The sequence below is a fragment of the Hyperolius riggenbachi genome, chromosome 4 (genome assembly GCF_040937935.1).
Source record: "Hyperolius riggenbachi isolate aHypRig1 chromosome 4, aHypRig1.pri, whole genome shotgun sequence".
Classification (NCBI taxonomy): domain Eukaryota; kingdom Metazoa; phylum Chordata; class Amphibia; order Anura; family Hyperoliidae; genus Hyperolius; species Hyperolius riggenbachi.
In genome coordinates, this window is record NC_090649.1 from 110,244,676 (window position 1) to 110,266,930 (window position 22,255).

At 44.4% G+C, this 22,255-nt stretch overlaps 1 protein-coding gene across 1 annotated transcript in view; it reads left to right on the forward strand.

Moving 5' to 3' along the window:
* Positions 1-1,369: 1,369 nt before the first annotated feature.
* SLC35G2 (solute carrier family 35 member G2) overlaps positions 1,370-22,255 on the forward strand; it is a 36,090-nt gene continuing 15,204 nt past the window's right edge. Inside the window, exon 1 of the mRNA XM_068280401.1 lies at positions 1,370-1,571. The gene's annotated coding sequence lies outside the window, so the exon portion shown is untranslated. The remainder of the gene's footprint in view (positions 1,572-22,255) is intronic.

Sequence of the window (22,255 nt, forward strand, 5' to 3'; positions counted from 1 at the left end):
ATGCGACCTTAACGTAGCACCTAACACAACGTCTTGGTGTGCAAGTAGCCTTATTGTACCATTTACCTCAATGTAAAGTCGCACCATAATGGTACTGCGCGATGCGACCTTTCGGCGACATTGGCATTGCATAGCATCGTAACGCAATATGCATAGTGTGAAAGGACCTCAATTGACATCAGATGACAGTCTGTAAACAATTTCAACAGACCTCATCAAATCATCTGGTCTAGTAGAAGTCAGGCCCAGTGCACACCAAATCCGCTAGCAGATCCGCAATACGCTCGCAGTTTTGGGAGCTGATTTCAGAGCGATTCTAGGTATGTTTAGAGAGGTTTTCTAAACATACCTAGCGGTTGTGGGTGCGTTTTTGTGTAGCAGATTACACATATTGTTACAGTAAAACCTGTTACTGAACAGCTTCTGTAACAAAAACGCCTGGCAAACCGCTCTGAAGTAGCGTTTTTCCTATACTTTACATTGAGGCAGAAACGCTTCTGCAAACCGCAAACGTGCAGCAGGAGGCACGTTTGCAGTTTGCAACAAACCTCAAACTGCCAGTGTGCACCATCCCATTGAAATACATTAACCAAGCGTAATTACATGCGGATGCGGCTGGTGGATCGCACCTAAAACCGCTCAGTGTGCACTGGGCCTTAGAGCTTGTTCACACTAGAGGCGTTTGCAGCCTTTTTTTCAAGGGCAGGCAATTTTTAAAATCGCCCACAAAACGCTTGTGCAATGAATCTGTATGAGAAGGTTCATATCAGCACAGTTTGTGCGCTGTGCATTCAGCAAAGCGGTGCCTAGACCATTTTATGGGGCGTTTTTGCTATAATGGAAGGAATAGGAAAAACGCAAACACTTACAAAATCGCTTTGTGTAGCGATTACGTTTGCGTTTTTAAGAATAAATACATTGTATTTATTATTTTCCAGGTCAAAGTTCACTTCCTGACTTGCGCCAGGGAGTGAATTTAAAAAGAAAAAGCAATTTTACCAAAAAAGCTGCGCGTAGTGGAGCGCCAGAAGGGGAAAAAAAAATGTTGCACAAAATCGTAAAACGCTTGCTTTTGCGATTACGATTTTAGATGTGAAGGATGCCTTAGATTGAAAAAAATCAACCAGAGAAATGGAAGGAAATAGCTGCCCTGCACACTGAAGCAATAAGGAAACAAACAGCTTATATGGCAGGCGTGCCAGATGCCCCCCAAACCAGACAGCTCATGCGCAGACCACCTTGATAGCAGCTCTGCTTTTACCCCCCTCCAGCTGCAACCTCCGTCCCTGTTTCCTCCCGTGTATGTTTAGCAAATGCAATGTGAAGGGAGAGCGAGAGAGACAGACTACGGGAGGAGGGGGAGTGGGAGGTGGGAAGAACTCACTGCCCTGCTATAATCATCCTCTAGCAGTCACAGCAGCAGCTCCCAGTAGACGAGCAGAGAGAAAACGCTTCCCTGAGAACTGTCCAGGAGAGACACCAAGAAAGTCACCTGAAAATGCTCGCCTCGCCATCCCCCCGAACTTTCTCCTGGTGAGCCCGATAGTAGCCAGACTCTCCACCGAATCCAGGTAATCTGAGTGAGTGGCTGCTGGTGTGTGTGATTGAGTGAGTGAGTGAGTGAGTGGCTGCTTGCTGGTGATAAGGGAGAGGGGCAGCAGATTGTACGCCTTGCTAGCGGGAGAGTTCACACGATGGAATGAATGGTGTCTTGGCTGCTCGCTAAACGTTTTTTTTCTCCTTGGCATGAATGACTGAATGAATGAATTGACTCTCAGAGCCTACGCTAGGCAATATGCTATCTACAGGGAAGCAGCTGCTTAGAGGTCGGCATGAGCGTTGTCCTTGGTGCTGATATTGATCCACCGCTGTCCATGGTGCTGAACCACTGCTCGCCTTACTACTGCACCCCAGTACTGGTCACCAATAGCCACTGCAGATAGACTGTAGTCCGAGGAGGTGAGGGGGCGCCTTGCTAGAAAACCTGCTGTGACAAAAATTTGAGGTCATCACAAGTAACCATTTATTATACATTATTATTGTTATTATTAGGAGGAGGGACCAGGACCTCTGCTGGAGAAAGCCTCTTTCAGCAGGAGAGAAAGCCTTTTATAATGATTGAATGCAATGCTATCTTGGGGGGATATTTGGGGGATATCTGTACCAAAAGGGTCAAATGCAATCCACACATGAGTCAACAACAGCAAAGGAATCGATCGAAAATTGACAGGGTAGTAGTTAGCAGTGTCTAAAGCTACCCATACACGAGTCAACAATGGCAAGGGAATCGACCACTCATCAATCAAACATTGATTGAGTTGTAGTTAGTGGTTGACTCTGTTGGTTTGTCCTCGCATTTCACTAGGGATCTACGGTAATTAAGAATCGATTGAATCGCTAGCAGCTTAATGCTACCTATTCACGAGTCAACAACAAGAGGGGAATCAATCACTCCCTGATCGAAAATTGATTGGGTAGTAGCGATTGACTTGTCCTCTCATTTCGACAGCACTCCAATTACGAATCAATCGATCCACAAGCAGCGTAACGCTCGATGCAGTACTATGCTATGGGGCGGTTGATCTCCCGCTACTCTTGCCTTCATCCGCTAAACAAAGATTCTCCTACATACCTGATCACCTTTCTGATCAATAAACTGTCCAATATCAATCAACGGTTCATCAGTTAAGCATGTCGGGGGCTATAGATCGCCGTGAGATTCAAAGCCAGTCGGCCAGAAAAATTGCCACGTGTATGGTCATCCTTACTGGTGAAAAGCGCCGTATAGAGCATAGCGATTATGAAAAGCAGACCTTTCCAATGATAAATGGTATTACATTACTCACTGGTCTCTAGTCTGATGAAATGGAAATTGTGATTGTAAGTCTTCAGCTTGTCATTATTGCTGTGCACTGCTTTATCCAGTAGTCCTAATGATGCATTGTTTCCAGAAGAAATGCTCCGTCATGTTGCTTGTTGTATGGTCTATGTTGTTTTTTGCTTTCTATATCTGGATACTTGTTGTTATTTGATATAGCATAAGACATACTTCATATCCTGCACATGCTTGTTCCATGTAAACTATATAGTGTGTGTGTGTGTGTGTGTGTGTGTGTGTGTGTGTGTGTGTGTGTGTGTGTGTGTGTGTGTGTGTGTGTGTGTGTGTGTGAGAGAGAGAGAGATCTGTGTGTGTGTGTGTGTGTGTGTGTGGATACTGTGTGTGTGTGTGTGTGTGTGTGGATACTGTGTGTGTGTGTGTGTGTATACTGTGTGTGTGTGTGTGTGTATACTGTGTGTGTTGTGTGTATACTGTGTGTGTGTGTATACTGTGTGTGTGTGTGTATATACTGTGTGTGTGTGTGTGTGTGTGTGTATGTGTGTGAGAGAGAGAGATCTGTGTGTGTGTGTGTGTGTGTGTGTGTGTGTGTGTGTGTGTGTGTGTGTGTGTGTGTGTGTGTGTGTGTGTGTGTGTGTGTGTGTGTGTGTGTGTTAATGAATGAATGAATCACTGAGGCATTTCTATCCCAACCTTTAAAATATGGATGAGGCTAGAACTGGAATTTTATTTTCCCCAGGTTCTGCTGTCATCTTAATATTTTATTGTAGTAAATGAGGCAATAAACCAATTCTGACTGTAATATTGTCAGCTGGAAGCAAAGAAGGAACAGTGCAGGCTATAATAATGATGCTAGGATTTACCTCTAGGTCCGAGGCTGCAGTGAGCATGGAATGTAACTTCAGCTCAATGACAGCAAATCATATAACATGTATGACTTGATTTAGCGTAGTTTGCAGACCATAATAGAATCAGTGCTCAGAGAGAAGACATGGAAGTCAGGGACTGTGGTCTGCAGCAGTGTGACTGATGCTAAAATACAAAGCTCAGTACATTTGTTTTGAGACAATACGTTGAACGTCTACTAAACATATTATTGGAAATAAAAGAAAAATGATTTTAGGGTTGGTGAATGTGGACAGTTTGGTAAATTTGTTGTTCTGAAAATTGTGCAATTCTTCAATCTTGATTGTTAGAAATTGCATATCAGAACCTATTTGAAAATATCAAAATGTATCAATGTGATTAGTTGTAGACTGAATATAACTAATGTCAAATAGCCATATTAAATACTGATTGTTCAGTCTGACATAGAAATAAAGTCAATCACTGTAGAATGTTTTTTTTTTTTAACCCGCCTGTGAAGTGAGCAGAAAACTCACATCATCTCCCAGAGTGCTCTGGGGGAGAGGACTTCATGACATCCGAGCCTAGGCTAAACATTACTGGGAAGGTGGTGTTATATACTAATATACAGCAATATATAGTAATAAGAAAGGGAGTATGAAGCTTAAACCAGGATAATTAATGTGAAAATGTACACTATGTAATGAATAATTTATGTTCGACAGCAGATCTTCTTTACTACTTTTCTTTAGAGGAACATGGTTACTCCATAGTTCAACATTGAAAACCATATAAGGCCTACATGGACATAAACAGATGAGGGGGAGTTGCCACAACCCAGATATTGCACACTGCATTTTTTTATTGCTCCAGAGCAGTGATCTGCAAACGTGGCTCTCCAGCAAGTCCCACAATGCTTTGCACGAGTCTGACAGCCACAGTCATAATTCAAAAAGGCAAATGCATTGTGGGACTTGGCTACTGCCTAGGTTACTCATCACTGGGACTCTGGGAGTGCAGGGTTATATACCAATATACAGCAATATATAGATATAAATTGTGTGCAGGTGTATTCTGCTTTGTCCACTCATATCCATGGGTTAAGGGAAGTCATAATTGCTCATGTGTGTCTAGGTCTGGTGAGCCCATTAAAAGTTCACTGCAGGGCCCGATCATTTCTAGTTACACCAATGGCTGCTACATTCTCATTTAGTGTGACAGGTTTGCTTGCACTGATCAATGGATGGTTTCTCTCCACTTCTTGGCTGTTGTGCAAATAACAGGACTAAAACAGTTTATGTTCATATTGAAAAAGCTGGACTATCACTTTAATGTTGACTTTCCAACATGCTGTGATAATGAGCTTTTCTGATGGCGTGCAGATGACTCATATAATGCAAATGAACAGGCATATAGTCTGATTACTGAAGAACATAATTGGTTGCATCACTTGAAAATAGTGGGCAGTGTTTAGCCACTTGAAATGGTTATACACAGTGTATTTTCAGCAGTGTGGACTGCAATTGTTGTTACTCTCATTGTGAAATATATGAAGCACAGCACTGTGCACACCGAATGCAAAGATCTATAAAGAGCTTTACTCATAAACATGTATATTGTGGGGTTGTGTGTAATGTATTATCTCACCATTGTTTGGGTTTGGAGTGGTGCTGAAGGACCCTGAACCATTGAGAAACTAGTCTGTGACAGACAGCAAACAATTCACTGATGGCTATGTAGTGAGCATTAACATTTTGTATATGTATCCAGTGGCATAGGGATCGCCATAGCAGCCATAGCGGCTGCTATGGTGCCAGATGCTCAGGGTCCAGTGTGCTTTGCTGGCGGCAGTGAAATGGAGCACTGCGGCAGGACTCGTGGAGATCCAGGGCAGACCCCTTCCTCCACAAAGAGAAGAGTAGTGGGAGCAGCAAGTGACTTACCTCTTCAGGCTCCACTGGCGATCTGCAGTCTCCAGGTGTCTCCCATCTCTGTGACTACAGCACCCTTTCTCATCACGTTACATGACAAGAGGTCACTCTACTCATAAATACGGGGATGCCTGGAGAAGATAGATCATCAGTGGAGCCTGCAGAGCCGGAGCTGCGGAAAGGGGGGTGGGGGCCACATCCAGCTACTAATATGGGGGTTCTTAAGGCTACCTACATGAGGTGCTACATCTGACTACCTATAGGATGTGCTTGTGGCTACCTATATGGAGGGAGGGGGGGGGGGGGCGCTACATCAGGCTACCTATAAGGGGTCTTTCTGGCTTCCTATATGGGGGAATACATCTGGCTACCTATAGGGGGTCCTTCAGGCTACCTATACAGGCGGATACATCTGGGTAGGGGTCCTTCTGGCTACCTAGTATTTTTGTGTGTGTGCCTTATAACTTTTATAACTTTTGTTTTGGGGGTGCCCAACCAAAACTTTGGTATGGGGCTCCATGATTTCTAGCTCTGCCACTGTTTTTATCCTAGTAGAGCCTAAAGTCAGACCACTGACAGAGGAGTTAGGCCTTGTTCCCATTATGCAACTCAGCTGCCCGTGCATTAGCGTGGATTCACACTGACAGTGAAAATGGTTTGCTTATCAGATCGGAAGCCAGCAAATCTTACAAAGCTTACATTTTATTGGATCCTATGCTAAGATCTGTTGCTTCAGTTCCAATGAGTAGACAGATGATACTGGCAGTGTCCGCTCTTACCAGGCAGTTGGCTATATACATTACTGCACTTCTTCTGCTATCTTCTGTTTTTTTCTGTCACCTATTGTCTTCCTGTGTGTCACCTTCTGTCTTCTTATGTCATCTTCTGCCCTCTGTATCACCATCGCCGCTCGGGTCACTGCTTCTTCTGTCCCCAGAGACAAGCACTGCAATACTGATGGGAAGAAAACTGCAAGGGCTCCTCACTGAATTGAAACAGACCAATAGGAATCCTCCCTCCTCTGGAATGATCCTCATTGGTCCACCACTGTGACCCGAGAACCTGAGTGGCTTGGAATGATGGAAGCAGAACGGTGACGGACTGCGACGGACACAGCATATCTACATAGGATACACTGGGAATGCACCACTGTGCATCTGTTATAGTGGACCTAACCTTATCCAGCAATGCACTTGACCATAAACTACTGTGACTGTGTCACTGCACAGAGACAATGAAACATTAAAAACTTAAAAAGTAGATTTAATCATAAATTAAAACAAAACTGGGATATCTCAAAGAGTCATTTTTGGGTGTATGAGGATAGATGCAATTGTGTATATCATCAGATTATTTTCACCTTGGCATTCCTTTAAGGGTTGGGGTTTTATGGTAATTTACATTATTTCTGACATTGCATTGATGCTGGAACCAATAGAGGAGCTGTGCAGAGGATGTGAATTGAATAAAGTGTGGTAGGTCATCTCAGTCACATGTCTGGGCCTACAGGGGCCTGGAGTAGACAGCTGGGTGGAAAATCTGGACATTCATACATGAAGAATACAACCAGCCTTCAAATAATCATGGCAGTGGGCCAGTCACTAAAAGCATGTGTGCAATGAGCCTAAAGACCGTCTCAGTAGATATCAGTGATGTGTTTTTTATTTCTAGGATTATTATCTTCCTGTGTATATATCCAACCTGAAAAAGATCAATAAAATGCACATTTTCTAAAATACCTGACTACGAAGATAGGAAGCCACGCGCTCGACATGAGAGGATGAGGTGACACAGAGCAGGCCCCTAGCAAATGTAGCATAAATTGAGCAGACACTGAGAGGTTTTACAGTTATTTGCAGGAGGACTCAAACTGTGCATGGCAGATAGCAGATTTCATCTGCTTGCACATTAAGTGTTTATGGTTATTGCCTGTGCACAGCTGCACATATGACGTAAAGTGGCAAAGGCACAGCATTGGAAACTGTATAAATTGTTTGCTGTGTGTGATGAAGCATGACAGGAAGTCGTTGGACATTTGGCTTACCTATATCTATTTGTATTATACAGAGCTTATGGGGATGACTCAAACGTTCCAATAAATGCATGGGGACATGGCATTTATGAAATCTAAAAAGAAAAAATGTTAAATTGGGCTTCAAAATATAGTTTTTATCATTTGTTTACAACCCCCATAATAAATGTTATTTCATTGGTTACAACTATGAAGATATTTTGATTATGATACACTAGCCTTATGTCTTGTACGGAAATCAGTTTGTAAGTTTTATTTGATTATAGCAAGACTAAATTCATTCAGATGTGATTAAAGGGAACCTGAAGTGAGAGGGATTTGGAGGCAGCCATATTTATTTCCTGTCAGGGCCAGTTCTCTCATGAAGCAAGGTGAAACATTTGCATTAGGCACACAGATTTCAGGGGCAGCATTTGTGTACTGTGTGTAACTTCCTGAAGAGGAATGGAGTGGCTGAGGGTGAGCAGTTTGTTTGTCACAGACTCACAGCCAGCCAGTGCGCTATTGTGTTCAGCTGCAGCGTGTCATGTGAGAACATTAAATGAAGCAGAGTAAATTGTTGGGTGCTGTGCGATCATTCCAAATCAGGGGGTGGGGGGCGCATCCTCACAAGTTTGCCTCAGGCAGCAAAAAGTCTAGAACCGGCCCTGTTTCCTGTTAAACAATACCAGTTGCCTAGGTAATGGTACTCCCAGTATAGAAAACCAGATGCGCCCCCTAGTGTAGGTAGCCAAAAGAAGCCCCCATAGTATAGGTACTCTCCACTCCATGAGGCCCATGTTGAACCCCCTAATTGTCTTCAGAGACCACGCAGGCCCCTTGGCTATGAGCCCCATAGCAGTGTCTATGGCTGCTATGGTGATCTCTAAACTACTGTTGGCACTTAGTATTTGGAGCGCTAAGTTGTAGATTATGTAAATACTGTAGTTAGTTCAGGTATTTATAAGTTTTTATGCACTTTAAGATTTATCAGCATACAAAATCCACAGGCCAATCCATGATATACAGTATATACACAACAGCAATATATATCAGATCATGCTTTGGTGAACTACTTTAGAGGGCAAACAACTGAATTCCTTGTGCTTCTTTAATGTTTACTGTATTTACACCACCATATGCTAATATCAACCTGCTGGATTAGTTGTTACTTGTCATATCTGAAGAATGCCTCTCTCAGACGCAGAGCTAGCTATAGGCAATTTACCTACTGATTTGCTTGCTGAGCACATTTGGTAGTCTACAAAGTGACTGTGACAATTTATAAAGAGATACTATTTTAATGAGATGCCGTCTGTTCTCCGCACACAAATGCATGTGCAAAACGTATCATTACTGACAGCCCTTTTAAAATCAATTGCCTGTCTGCAAACCTGACAGCGTGTTGCTTTTTTCGGCCACTGCTTGTGCTCATCCATTGACTTCCATATGGAGTAGGCCTTACAATGTGACCACACACACCTGGGTCATTTCTGTGGACAGCGGCCCCAAAAGGGCATAAAAATCATTAAAGGGAACCTAAACTGAGAAGGGTATGGATTTTTCCTTTTAAAATAATACCAGTTACCGGACTCTCCGGCTGATCCTGTGTCTCTAATACTGTTAGCCACATCCCCTGTACATGCATGGAGATCAGGTGCTCTGACTGAAGTCAGACTGGATTAGCTGCATGCTTGTTTCAGGTGTGAGATCCAGATACTACTGCAGCAAATTGATCAGCAGGAGAGTCAGGCAACTGGTATTATTTAAAAGGAAACATCCATATCCCTCTCAATTTAGGTTCCCTTTAAGAACTGATTAAAAAGAGGACTTACCTCAAAGGTTGAGGTCCTGTTCACAGTGCTCAGTTGTGTTTGCCAATAATTTTGCATGTCAACTCACTGCCCATACAATCCTATGGGCCTGTTCACAGTACAGCGTTGTAACAGATCACGTTATTCTAACTCGCTGCATGCAAGCTTTGCATTAAAGTCTATGTTCAGTCTCCACTGCAGTTCACATACATTTTAACATGTGCGTTATGCAACTGACCACTGTGGATCCAGCCTCAGTTAAGTCTACCGCTATTACTTTTTCTTCAGTTCGTAGCAGTTTTATGCCCTTTTGGCGCCTCTATACAAAACATTTTGTCTGTATTGTCCACTCTTGGTGGAAAGTTGTATCTCGTACCGACTTTTAACCTAAGCGGGGTTGAGTTTATTCTAGCAAACCTGCATTACAGCCGGTCGCCGGTCTGGTGAATTTACTTGTATCTATATGATAATCACCAAGTTACAAAAAATAATTCACTATTATTGGCTCTGTCTTTTTATCTTTGCCTGCTTATCCCAACAACACGTGGAGTGGGGGTGTCCGGAAAATGTACACAAAAAAGACGCAGGTAGAAATTGAAGGGCTTATGGAAATTCAGCCTAAATGACATAAATGGGGCAATCGGTAAGTTAGAAATCGTTAACTTATATTGCTGGCATAGATAGGAGCAGGACGGTCGTCTTCAGGGCCGGATTTACCATAAGGCACTGTGGGCATGTTCCTACAGGTGCCTCATGATGGAAAGGCGGCTCACTTCCCTCCCTGAGTGCCTCCCTCCTTCCCTATGCAGAGTCCTGATGAGAGTGTAAGGGCCCATTTCCACTTGTGCGGTGCGAATTTGTTGCGGAAACTGCGGTAATGAATTTGCATGCGGATGCGAATTCGTTAGAATTTGTATGCAAATTTTACTGCAAATTCGCATACGATTTCGCATATGTTTGTATGTATGCGAATTTAACCATGTCAGTGCCTGTGTGCTTTTACATTGGGTTATGCGAATTCGCATTGAAAATTCGCATAGCGAAACCGCTTGCAAATTTCCTATTAAATACATTGTATGCGAATCGCCTAGCGGTGTGCGAATTCTGATGGCTCTGCCGTGCAGATTTTTCCTGCACATAAAACTGGAAAGAAATCCTGACAAGTGGAAACAGCCCCATCCACTTGTATTGCCTATGCGAATTCACATGCGGGAAATGCATGAAAATTCACGCTAGTGGAAACGGGCCCTAAAAGAGAGGTTACTCACCCTGCTATCACCATTACACTGACGAGATCTCCCTTCAGTCAGGGGCACCTCTAGATACTTAATACTGAGGGTACTCCTGGTTACCTAATACTAAGGGGTACCTGTAGCTACGTATGATGGGAAAGGGAAGTAAGAGAAAAGTGACAGCTGGGACAGCCAGCACACTTGCGTTGCGGTTCGGTGGGTGTTTGTAGGTTCATGGAGGGCGAAGTCTAGGGTGCCAGGACATCTGTGCCTATAAGCTCCTGTGATGTAAATCCCGGGCCTGGTTGTCTTTATTATTATTATTTTTTATTTATATAGCGCCAACATCTTCCGTAGTGCTGTACCTAGCACAAACAAGTAATGGGGAACAAATATACATAAGAACTACAAGACACTGTACAGTCATGACATTGAATAGTAGAAATACAAATATACACATAGTTGATGTGTAGTTGATACATGTGCATATGTTTAAATTACAGCAGTATGAGAAACACTAGGAGGAGGTTCCTGCCCCCCTTGCAAGCATACAATCTTTACTTCCACACGTATTCTACACGTCTGCATAAAATTAATCTCAAAAGCTGATCTCAGTGATTGGTTACTTTTTCTGTAACAGAACTGGCTGCAGCAGTTTATGAACACATTTCAGAGATCTGTAGCTTTGGCTCTCAGGCAGCCTGTGTGGATGGTGCTCAAAAGAGCAGCGGTGATTGTAGAATAATTGCATTCTATAAGTGAAGTGGTAGAGCATAAATCACACCTGCTATCCCAGCCTTTTCCTGTGTGAACTGATATCGATCAGATGCAGTAACGGTCTCACATGAGGTCCCAGATCTATTTATGGAAAATCAGATATGAACTTACTTCATGTGCTGTAACACCCCAGTGTGGATAACTAACACTGAAAGGCCTTGTTCACAGTGTACTAACACACTAACCCCTTCATTGCTGCAGGACTTGGGCAAGGATATACCCCCCCCCCCCCTTCCATGTATTATGTTTCTATTGCAGTGCCAAATGTAGCACTTCTACACTGCAGAATGAAAACAAACATTTAGAATTGTGTACTGTGAGAGCTCAGGATTCCACACACAGTAACTATACTATAATACCACTCACATTATGCTGAAATCTTCCACAGTGACATAGTTGTGTCATAACAGAAAGTCTTAGAGGCACTGTGGTGACATATAGCAAATAGCAGAATGCAGTACATTACTCAAGATACCCACTTTTGTGGTAATTTCCTTGGTTTCAGCATCAGAAACACTTCCTATAGCTATATATTGCTGAATATTGGTATGTAGCCACGCTCCTATATCTATATATTGCTGTATATTGGTATGTAGGGTATGCTCTCCCACTGATGCCTGTCCTAGGCTGTTTAGCTATGGGCAATTCTCCTCCCAGAGAATTCAGGTATATTTTCTGACTTTTGAACTCTCATTAAAATAAACATTCAGCAGAGCTGAACCTGACAAGACTGAAGGGGGAGGTGGCAGCACTTCCCAAGACAGGCTGCATCTGATGGACCAACTGCATGGATGTGCAGAGCCTAAATATAGGCAGGTTATACAACTTTGTAAGCACTATTTTCCGCGCAAAGAGTTATAAGAGTTCCATGAGCTGCCCAGAAGTAAAAAGTCCTCAGAGAGACTCCACACAAGCATAAATTCCAAACTTCAGCGCTGCATAGTCTCTTAATTTAGGAGTCCATCACCAACACCACTCACAGTGCAAGCTTACCAGCTTCCAATAAGACCCAGATTATAAGGTCTGCACGTTCAATATTCCCCACGATCAGAGGCTTCCTTGTTGCCACTTTTCAGATATCATTCCTCGGATGGTATTCCCAGTATAAGAAAATATAATATAGACAAGATCTAAGTGCACTCTGTTTTAGTTTAAAAGCCGGCACTTTAATAATAAAATACAAAGTATACAAATACTCACATAAGGGCCCTTATTACAGGGACCCTCAGTTGATAAAGCATATAAAATAATGTCAGCAGGATGCCACTCTCCCATCTGCCAACCGTTTCGCCCGACCCAGGTTTCGCTACCGCGTCCTCAGGGGCTTCTAAACGGAATGGCATAACGAGTGGCTTTTAAGTAGTAGCTGAAAACAATCACGTACGCCGCTAGCGCGTCAGATCGCGAGTACCTACATCCGTAACGTCACTTCCGTCTACGTCACATCCGGAATTCCGCCGAATGGAACGCATGGAAGGTAATGTATGTTAACGTCCAAACACATTAACCACAACATCATTTGGAGCGCACGGAAGGTGAATAATGAAACACCTTCCTCATCTGGAGCCTAAAAACTTTAAAGGCATATCCAGAAGGCTTTTTAAACCAAAGTTGCGCAGATGTTAAAGCGGCACCCTGCCCAACATCAAGACAATACACACAATATATAATAAAAACAAATTTAAACAATAGTCAATCATTACATTTACTAACTTCTATAGCTTAACATATAAAATTACATTACTAGTACCATATATAGCACAATACAAAATTTAATGTAGTAAACTGAAAATAATAAAAATAAAAATAAAAAAAAATAAAAAAATATAATAAAAAATAAAACGCACATGGTCTGATGGAGAATAAGATGTACTAAACATCCATCAGAAAGAAATTCCTTCTTAAGATCCAATAAATTAGATATTATATAGATAAATTCCTACAGCCTCTGGTAACCACTACTGATTCTTATCTGAGGGACTCGAAGCATGTGATCAATATTATTAAAGACCTAAATTTTAAGGCTCCCCCATATCTTATAACTGCAGATATAACTTCATTATACACAGTAATTCCACATGAAGCGGGCCTTAAAGCAATAGAGCACTTTATGCATAAAAAGGGAGAATTGGAGGAAAAACAGATCCAGTTTGGACGTTAACATACATTACCTTCCGTGCGTTCCATTCGGCGGAATTCCGGATGTGACGTAGACGGAAGTGACGTTACGGATGTAGGTACTCGCGATCTGACGCGCTAGCGGCGTACGTGATTGTTTTCAGCTACTACTTAAAAGCCACTCGTTATGCCATTCCGTTTAGAAGACCCTGAGGACGCGGTAGCGAAACCTGGGTCGGGCGAAACGGTTTTCAGATGGGAGAGTGGCATCCTGCTGACATTATTTTATATGCTTTATCAACTGAGGGTCCCTGTAATAAGGGCCCTTATGTGAGTATTTGTATACTTTGTATTTTATTATTAAAGTGCCGGCTTTTAAACTAAAACAGAGTGCACTTAGATCTTGTCTATATTATATTTTCTTATACTGGGAATACCATCCGAGGAATGATATCTGAAAAGTGGCAACAAGGAAGCCTCTGATCGTGGGGAATATTGAACGTGCAGACCTTATAATCTGGGTCTTATTGGAAGCTGGTAAGCTTGCACTGTGAGTGGTGTTGGTGATGGACTCCTAAATTAAGAGACTATGCAGCGCTGAAGTTTGGAATTTAAGGTTATACAACTTGCATTGACAAGACTGAAGATCTCCACCCATTATAAATTTTAGAATGTAAATCAGAGTAAGGAAAGATTTTACAATGGACAAACACCGACGAAATCATGTATAAATGAATAGTGTAAAAAATATGCAATTTTATTAATTACATTATTTTCACTACAGCATTTCTAGGGCCGTGCGGGGCGTGCCGCCGCCCGGGGCGTTGTTGGGAGGGGGGGCGCTGTAATGGAGGGGGGAAGCACCGTAGCCGCAGGGAGGGCAACCCGACCTCTCCCTCCCTCTCCCGGGCCGCCCTCCGTGCTCCCCCCTCAGATGTATAATGAGCAGCCAGGAAGCGCTGTTTACAACTCACCTCCCTGGCTCCAAGCGCTGCTCTCTCGCCGCCTGTCTCTTCTCTGTATACACGCGTATACACATGCTGCTTCCTGTTCAGCCAGAAGCAGCATGTGTATCAGCGTGTAGGCAGATAGGAGAAGACCGGCGGCGAGAGAGCAGCACTTGGAGCCAGGGAGGTGAGTTCTAAACAGCGCTTCCTGGCTGCAAGCTCTGCATCTGAGGGGGGAGCACGGAGGGCGGCCCAGGAGAGGGAGGGAGAGGTCGGGCTGCCCTCCCCACGGCTCCGGCTCCCCCCTCCATTATAGGGACATCTACCTAATCTAACCTATCCTGGGGGGCACCTACCTAATCTAACCTACGCTGGGGGGCAGCTACCTAATCTAACCTATACTGGGGGGCACCTACCTAATCTAACCTATACTGGGGGAAGCTACCTATCTAACCTATCCTGGGGGGCACCTACCTAATCTAACCTACGCTGGGGGGCAGCTACCTATACTGGAGGGCACCTACCTAATCTAACCTACACTGGGGGGCAGCTACCTATCTAACCTACACTGGGGGGCAGCTACCTATCTAACCTATACTGAGGGGCACCTACCTAATCTAACATACACTGGGGGGCAGCTACCTATCTAACCTACACTGGGGGACACCTACCTAATCTAACCTATACTGTGGGGCAGCTACCTAATCTAACCTATATTGGGGGGCACCTACCTAATCTAACCTACACTGGGGGGCAGCTACCTATCTAACCTACACTGGGGGGAAGCTACCTATCTAACCTATACTGGGGGGCACCTACCTAATCTAACATACACTGGGGGGCAGCTACCTATCTAACCTACACTAGGGGACACCTACCTAATCTAACCTATACTGTGGGGCACCTACCTAATCTAACCTATATTGGGGGGCACCTACCTAATCTAACCAACACTGGGGGGCAGCTACCTAATCTAACCTACACTGGGGGGCAGCTAGAGATGAGCGTAATGACCTAATTACGATTTCGCGAAATTTCGCGTAATTAGTGTAATTACGATTATGGCCGTAAGTACATAATCGTAATGAAGAAGGATTTCGCGAAATTTCGCGTAAGCGTAATTTTCGCGTAATTTTCGCATTACAATGGGTATTTGTTCATGCCGTAATTTTGCATTAAACGCTACCGTAATTTCGCGTTAAACCGTAACGCTCCGTATAATATAAAAAAGCCGCCGACTTTAAGGGTTAATAGCAAAGCCCCCTTAAATGCTAAGAGCCTCAAATTTGGAGAATATATTAAGGAGATCAGGAGGAATAAGAGGAAAATTTTTTTTTTCAAAAAGACCTTATAGTTTTTGAGAAAATCGATGTTAAAGTTTCAAAGTAAAAATGTATACATTTAAAAACCCGCCAACTTTAACGGTTAATAGCAAAGCCTGCTTAAAGTTTAGGAACACCAAATTCCTAGGGTATATTAAGGGGATCAGTGGGAATAAGAGGAAAAAAGGTTGCTATATAGAAGAGTTTTAATTAATTTTAATGTGTGAAGTTGATGCTTAAAAATTAAAAGTGATACGTTAATAAATTTGTAATTTCATAGTACCTGGCTCCCTATGAAATTTGTTATAAGATATGCAAGGGCGTAGGGCCCGTGGTAGCAGCGGTCGCCTTGGCGACCGGGCCCGGCTCCTGAGGAGGCGGGGCCCGGGGGGCCCATCTCTGTTTGGAGGGCCATGTGGCCCGTGCGCGCTGGTAGGGGGGAGCCGCAGCCGCGGGGAGGGCAGCCCGACCTCTCCCTCCCTTCCTCTCCCCGGGCCCCCCCCCCTCAGATGCAGAGTGAGCGGCTCACGGAAGCGCTGTAGGCAGAACTCACCTCCCTGCGTTCCACTCGCCGCTGATCTCCTCTCTGGCTGGCTCTGCATAGATTCTGTTACACATGCAGCTTCCGGCTAAACAGGAAGCTGCGTGTGTAACAGCATATATGCAGAGCCAGCCAGAGAGGAGATCAGCAGCGATTGGAACCAGGGACGGAGGTGAGTTCTGCCTACAGCGCTTCCGTGAGCCGCTCACTCTGCATCTGAGGGGGGGGGGGGGGGGGGGGGCTCGGGGAGAGGAAGGGAGGGAGAGGTCGGGCTGCCCTCCCCGCGGCTGCGGCCCCCCCCCCTCCATTATGGGGACGGGGCACCTACCTACCTGCCCTATCCTGGGGGGCAGCTACCTAATCTATCCTAGGGGGGCAGCTACCTAATCTATTCTGGGGGGCAGCTTCCTAATCTAACCTAATCCTGGGGGGCAGCTACCTAATCTAACCTAATCCTGGGGGGCAGCTACCTAATCTATCCTGGGGGGCACCTACCTAATCTAACCTATACTGGGGGGCACCGACCTAATCTAATTTATACTGGGGGGCACCTACCTATCTAACCTATACTGGGGGCACTTACTTATCTAACCTGTATTGGGGGCACCTAGCTAGCCTATACAGGTGGCAACTAGGTAGGTACCTAATCTATCCTGGGGGGCAGCTACCTAATCTATCCTGGGGGGCAGCTACCTAATCTATCCTGGGGGGCAGTTACCTAATCTATCCTGGGGGGCAGCTACCTAATCTAACCTAATCCTGGGGGGCAGCTACCTAATCTATCCTGGGGGAAGCTACCTAATCTATCCTGGGGGGCAGCTACCTAATCTAAACTATACTGGAGGGCACCGACCTAATCTAATTTATACTGGGGGGCACCTACCTATCTAACCTATACTGGGGGCACTTACTTATCTAACCTGTATTGGGGGCACCTAGCTAGCCTATACAGGTGGCAACTAAACTGGCTACCTATATTGGAGGCACCTACCTAACTAACCTATACTGGGGGCACCTACCTATCTAACCTACGCTGGGGGCAACTATTCTGGCTACCTATATTAGAGGCACCCACCTAGCTAACCTGTACTGGGGGCACCTATCTATCTAACTTATACCGGCGGCGCCTGCCTATCTCACCTATACCGGGGCAACTATACTGGCTTACCTATGCCTGGCTACCTATACTGGGGGGACCTATAGCTGGCTATAGGGATTTTGATATGTGTGTGCGTCCGTCGGGTGTTGCCGGGGGAGGGGGGGCTGTTGTTGCCGGGGGGGCCCACATCCAGATTCCGCATCGGGGCCCAGAGGTTTGTAGCTACACCACTAAAGATATGGTTTGTTGTAATAGGTGAGACGGTGGATATAATTGGAGGTTGATATCCTACAAAAGTTCTTTATTCCAGGCTGCTATATTTATTTCCCTTTAAGCAATACCAGTTGCCTGGCTATCCTGCTGATCCTCTGTCTCTAATGCTTTTAGCCATACACCCTGAATAAGCATGCAGCAGATCAGGTGTTTCTGACATTGGCCTCAATTCACTAAGCTTTATCAAACACTTTATCAAACATTTGATAATTTTCCTCCTGGGTAAAATCTAATTTTGAATTCACTAAGGTGTTATAGATTTATTGATCATTTCATCGATAAAACATTCGATAAACCTATAACACCTTAGTGAATTCAAAATTAGATTTTACCCATGAGGTAAATTATCAAACATTTGATAAAGTGTTTGATAAAGCTCTGTGAATTGAGGCCATTGTCATATCTGACAAGATTAGCTGCATGATTGCTTCAGGTGTGATTCAAACATTACTCCAGCCAAATAGACCAGCAGGGCTGCCAGGCAATTGGTATTGCTTAAAGGGGAACTTCAGCCTAAACAAAGATACTGTCATCAAGTTACATTAGTTATGTTAATTAGAATAGATAGGTAATATAATCTCTTACCCACCCTGTTTTAAAAGAACAGGCAAATGTTTGTGATTCATGGGGGCTGCCATCTTTGTCATGGGGGCAGCCATCTTTTTGGTTGAAAGGAGGTGACAAGGAGCAGGAGACACAGTTCCAACTGTCCTGTGTCCTGATAACCCCTCCCAGCTGCACACACTAGGCTTCAAATGTCAAATTCAAAATGTTAAAAAAAAAAAAATTGCACAAAAACAGCAGAACGAGAACAAAAAAATCAGAAATCCCATCATGCTTTGTACAGCATCAGGGGAAAAAAGCCCGGGCAGTTTTCTTCTGTGCAGCTAAAAATGAGGCTTGTATAAGAGAAACAAAGTTCTGATGCTGTGGAACTGTTAAAGAAACACAAAGCCTTTTCAGTGCTGCTGAGTCGATTTTTAGTCCGGAGGTTCACTTTAAGAGGAAATAAATATGGCAGCCTCCATATCCCTCTTACTACAGTTGTCCTTTAAGGGCTCGCAGGTTCAGTAGAGGGTGGAGTTTAGGGTGGCAGAACTTCTGTGCCTATAGCCAATATGTAAACCCAGCACTTATTATCACTGATTTGTAAATTCCAGCACTGATTAGTACATAGATTGCGTGCAAAGATTCCTGTGTGCTACAGTGATTAAATCATTTTCAATGTACTATTAATATTTGTATCTACAAAATCAAATGAACTGAGAGATGTTTGAATTTGAATAGATTTGTGTATGGCTGTGTGATGGTTGCAGCAGCCCTAGGGTACTCTACATAAGACACACGCGTATGCATCTTTTGCTTCCCCCAGCAGCACATTTCCTTTTGAACGTAATCAGTAATAATGACATAAAATGCGTATACTGAGCCGTGGGTATGAATAAATTCATATTTGGTCCTCCTGAAGTAGTGCCCCTAGATGAACTGCCTGTAAGGCAAGACCCTAAAACATTCCTGCACATGTAAATGAAACTTATCATGCAGGCCTGTTGTCTCTGTGTCAAAAGGCATTTTATCTGTAAGCGATGCCTAAGATATCTCACTGCCGGCAACAATACTTTGCAATGCAAATGCTAATAAACAATTAGTTCCAAGCGATGATTATGCCACTCATCCTATTGGACAATGAATAGGGAAGTGGAATTGTCATTGTCAAGTGTGAGTTTGTACAGAATCAAACGTTTGTATGAATTATGACATATTAATTAGTCACGAGCACATTATGTACGACTTAGAAGATAAAAGAGAATAGGTAACTAAAGCTAGTGTATATCTTCCCAATGCATTTTTCTTACGGTGTATCTGTTCACGGCTGGTTATTTGACTTTAGACTGATCAGACACTTGGGAGATATCCGTTACATATAGACTAAGCAACCATTGCTTAGTGCTTCACATGGATACTGAAATATTCAATGCACATGTAGATCTTGGGAAAGCTATAGATGTAGTGTACTTGGACTATGCAAAGGCTTTTGAAACTGTTCCCCACATTAGCCTGGAGAATCTGAGGAAACAGGGACTAGGAGAAAATGCGTGCATGTGGATAGAGAACTAATTATGGGACAGAAGGCAAAGAGTGGTGGAAAATGAGTCATATTCAAAATGGGAAATTATTAACAGTGTGGTCCCGCAAGGGCCAGTACTAGGTCCAATCCTATTCAATCTATTTATCAATGATCTAGCAGATGTAATACAGAGTAATGTTGCTATATTTGCAGATGATACAACATTATGCAGCATTATCAACACATATCCAAGATGAGACTTTTTGCAGATTTTTCCAGCGACCAATTTTTATGCGCGACGAGCGATCGTTTCTGCAAGTTTGCAAAGTGGATACACGTGTTTTGATTAAACAAAGGAAGTTTTGCAATCAGATCAGTTGCGCCCATCTTGTGCAGTCACGTGTTCCCCCAGTAGGATGATGGATCACGAAACGCTCAGTGTTCAGGTTGGGTCGCCATGGGTTCCCTGATCCATCTTCCGGTGAGTATGTACCATTAGCACTGCATGGAACTGTGCAACACTGCAGTTCAATCAATTTCGCCATGGGTTCCCTGATCCATCTTCCGGTGAGTATGTTCAATCAATTTCCTGCTAGAATCTATTGAAAATTGATGTTCTGTGTGTGTTAGGAAACAAGGGTTGCGATTTCCTATTAGATTGTGATTGGAGAGTAATCTATCCGATAGGTGGCTAGACCTGTCTTGGTCTTGCTTAGCATGGGCAGTGGGGAAGCAGCCAATGTACCACACCTAAACATGGCTGCCAGGGGCATAACTACAAGGGAGCAGCCCCTGCGACCGTAGGGGGATCCAGAGCTTTAAGGGGGTTCCCAAATACTACTTCACTTTCTGTGGTGAAGAAGTCCATCCTTTTCCGGTGGCTACACTTGTTTTAGGACCCTTGCAAGATGGGCCCCAGGCTGTGGTAGGCAAGGGGCAGCGTGTGAATATTGGGAGAACCCATCAAAGTTTTGCTTGGGGGTCCCATGATTTGTAATTACGCCCCTGGCCGCCAATGGTGGGGGGACTCTGGCTACCTATACAAGTGGGGGACTCTGGCTAACTGTACTTTTGCAGGACTCTTGCTAGCTATACTTAGAAGGGGACACTGACTATGTAAGCTAGGGGGACTCTCGCTACCTATAATGGGGGGGGGGGGACATAAGGCTACCTTTACTGCTGGGAACTTGACTACTTATTCTGGGGGAAGAGGCACATAATGCTATCTATACTGAAATATGGCTACTTATACTTAGAGGAGACTCTGCCTACCTTAACGAAGGGAGGTTGAGGAGATCTGGGTAGCTATTAAAAGGGGGGACTCTGGCTACCTATATTTAGGGGGTAACGCTCACTAGTTATACTTAGGAAGGATGCCTACGTATAGCAGGGGACTCTGAATACCTATGCTAGGTGGGGAGATTGTGGCTAGATATACTGGGGAGGAATTTAAGGCTTTCTATACCGGGGGAACATAAGGCTACCTATATTGGTGGGAATCTGGCTCCCTAAACTTAGGGGAGGGGGGCATAAGGCTCGGTTCACACTTGCGGTTCTCTGCCAAACGGACCGGATGACCTGACCGGATCCGGTCAGGTTGCATCAGGTGTTCATCAGGATGCGATCCGGATCCGTTTGGCAAAAGATAGTAGAAATAGAATAAAAATGTTGGGGTCTGGGAGGTCAGCAGAAGGTGGACCTGTGGAATCAGGCCCTCCGCTGTTTAGCACTCACCTCCACCTCCGACATACTGCCAACATCTCCAGCACGTTTAAAGTCACTGTTGCTCCACTCCAAAATGCTTGCCCATGTGTCCCCATCCAAAATCGCCGCTTCAATACGCATAGGAAGTGGGGTAGAACATCCGGATTTTTAGCCAGTGTGTTGTGCGCTCTCCGGTTCTCATTGGTTTTGTATTGGCCGGATGGTGCAGTCCGGCTCCGCTCCGGATCCGGTCCGGACGAAACGGACGCATGTGAACGGACGCATAGGCTTTCATTGCTATGCCGTGCGTCCGTTCCGTCCGTTCTGCATGCGGTCCGGCTCCGGCACGGCGATTCCGGACGGCGACCGCTAATGTGAACCGGGCCTAAGGCTACCTATACTTGGGGGAATCTTGCTACCTACACTGAGGGGAGGGATAAGGCTACCTATATGGGAGGGTAGGTGGTCTTAGCCCCACAATGTGTCTGCCATGGGGCTAAAAGCCAACCGTGGCCAATCGGTTATAAAAAATTCAATCCAGTAATAAATGGAAATCCATGGAGGAAAACTCAGGCGCACTCGAGATGAGCGGATGTTCCGCCATCTGCCCTAAATCCAGGAAGTGTCCCAACGTCTTCATGCACCAGTCACATCACCTCAATCAGTGGATCCAATATGTGTCTGATCAGAGTGTCCAGCTCTGATCTATGCAAGAGGGGTCTGAGCTCCACAATGT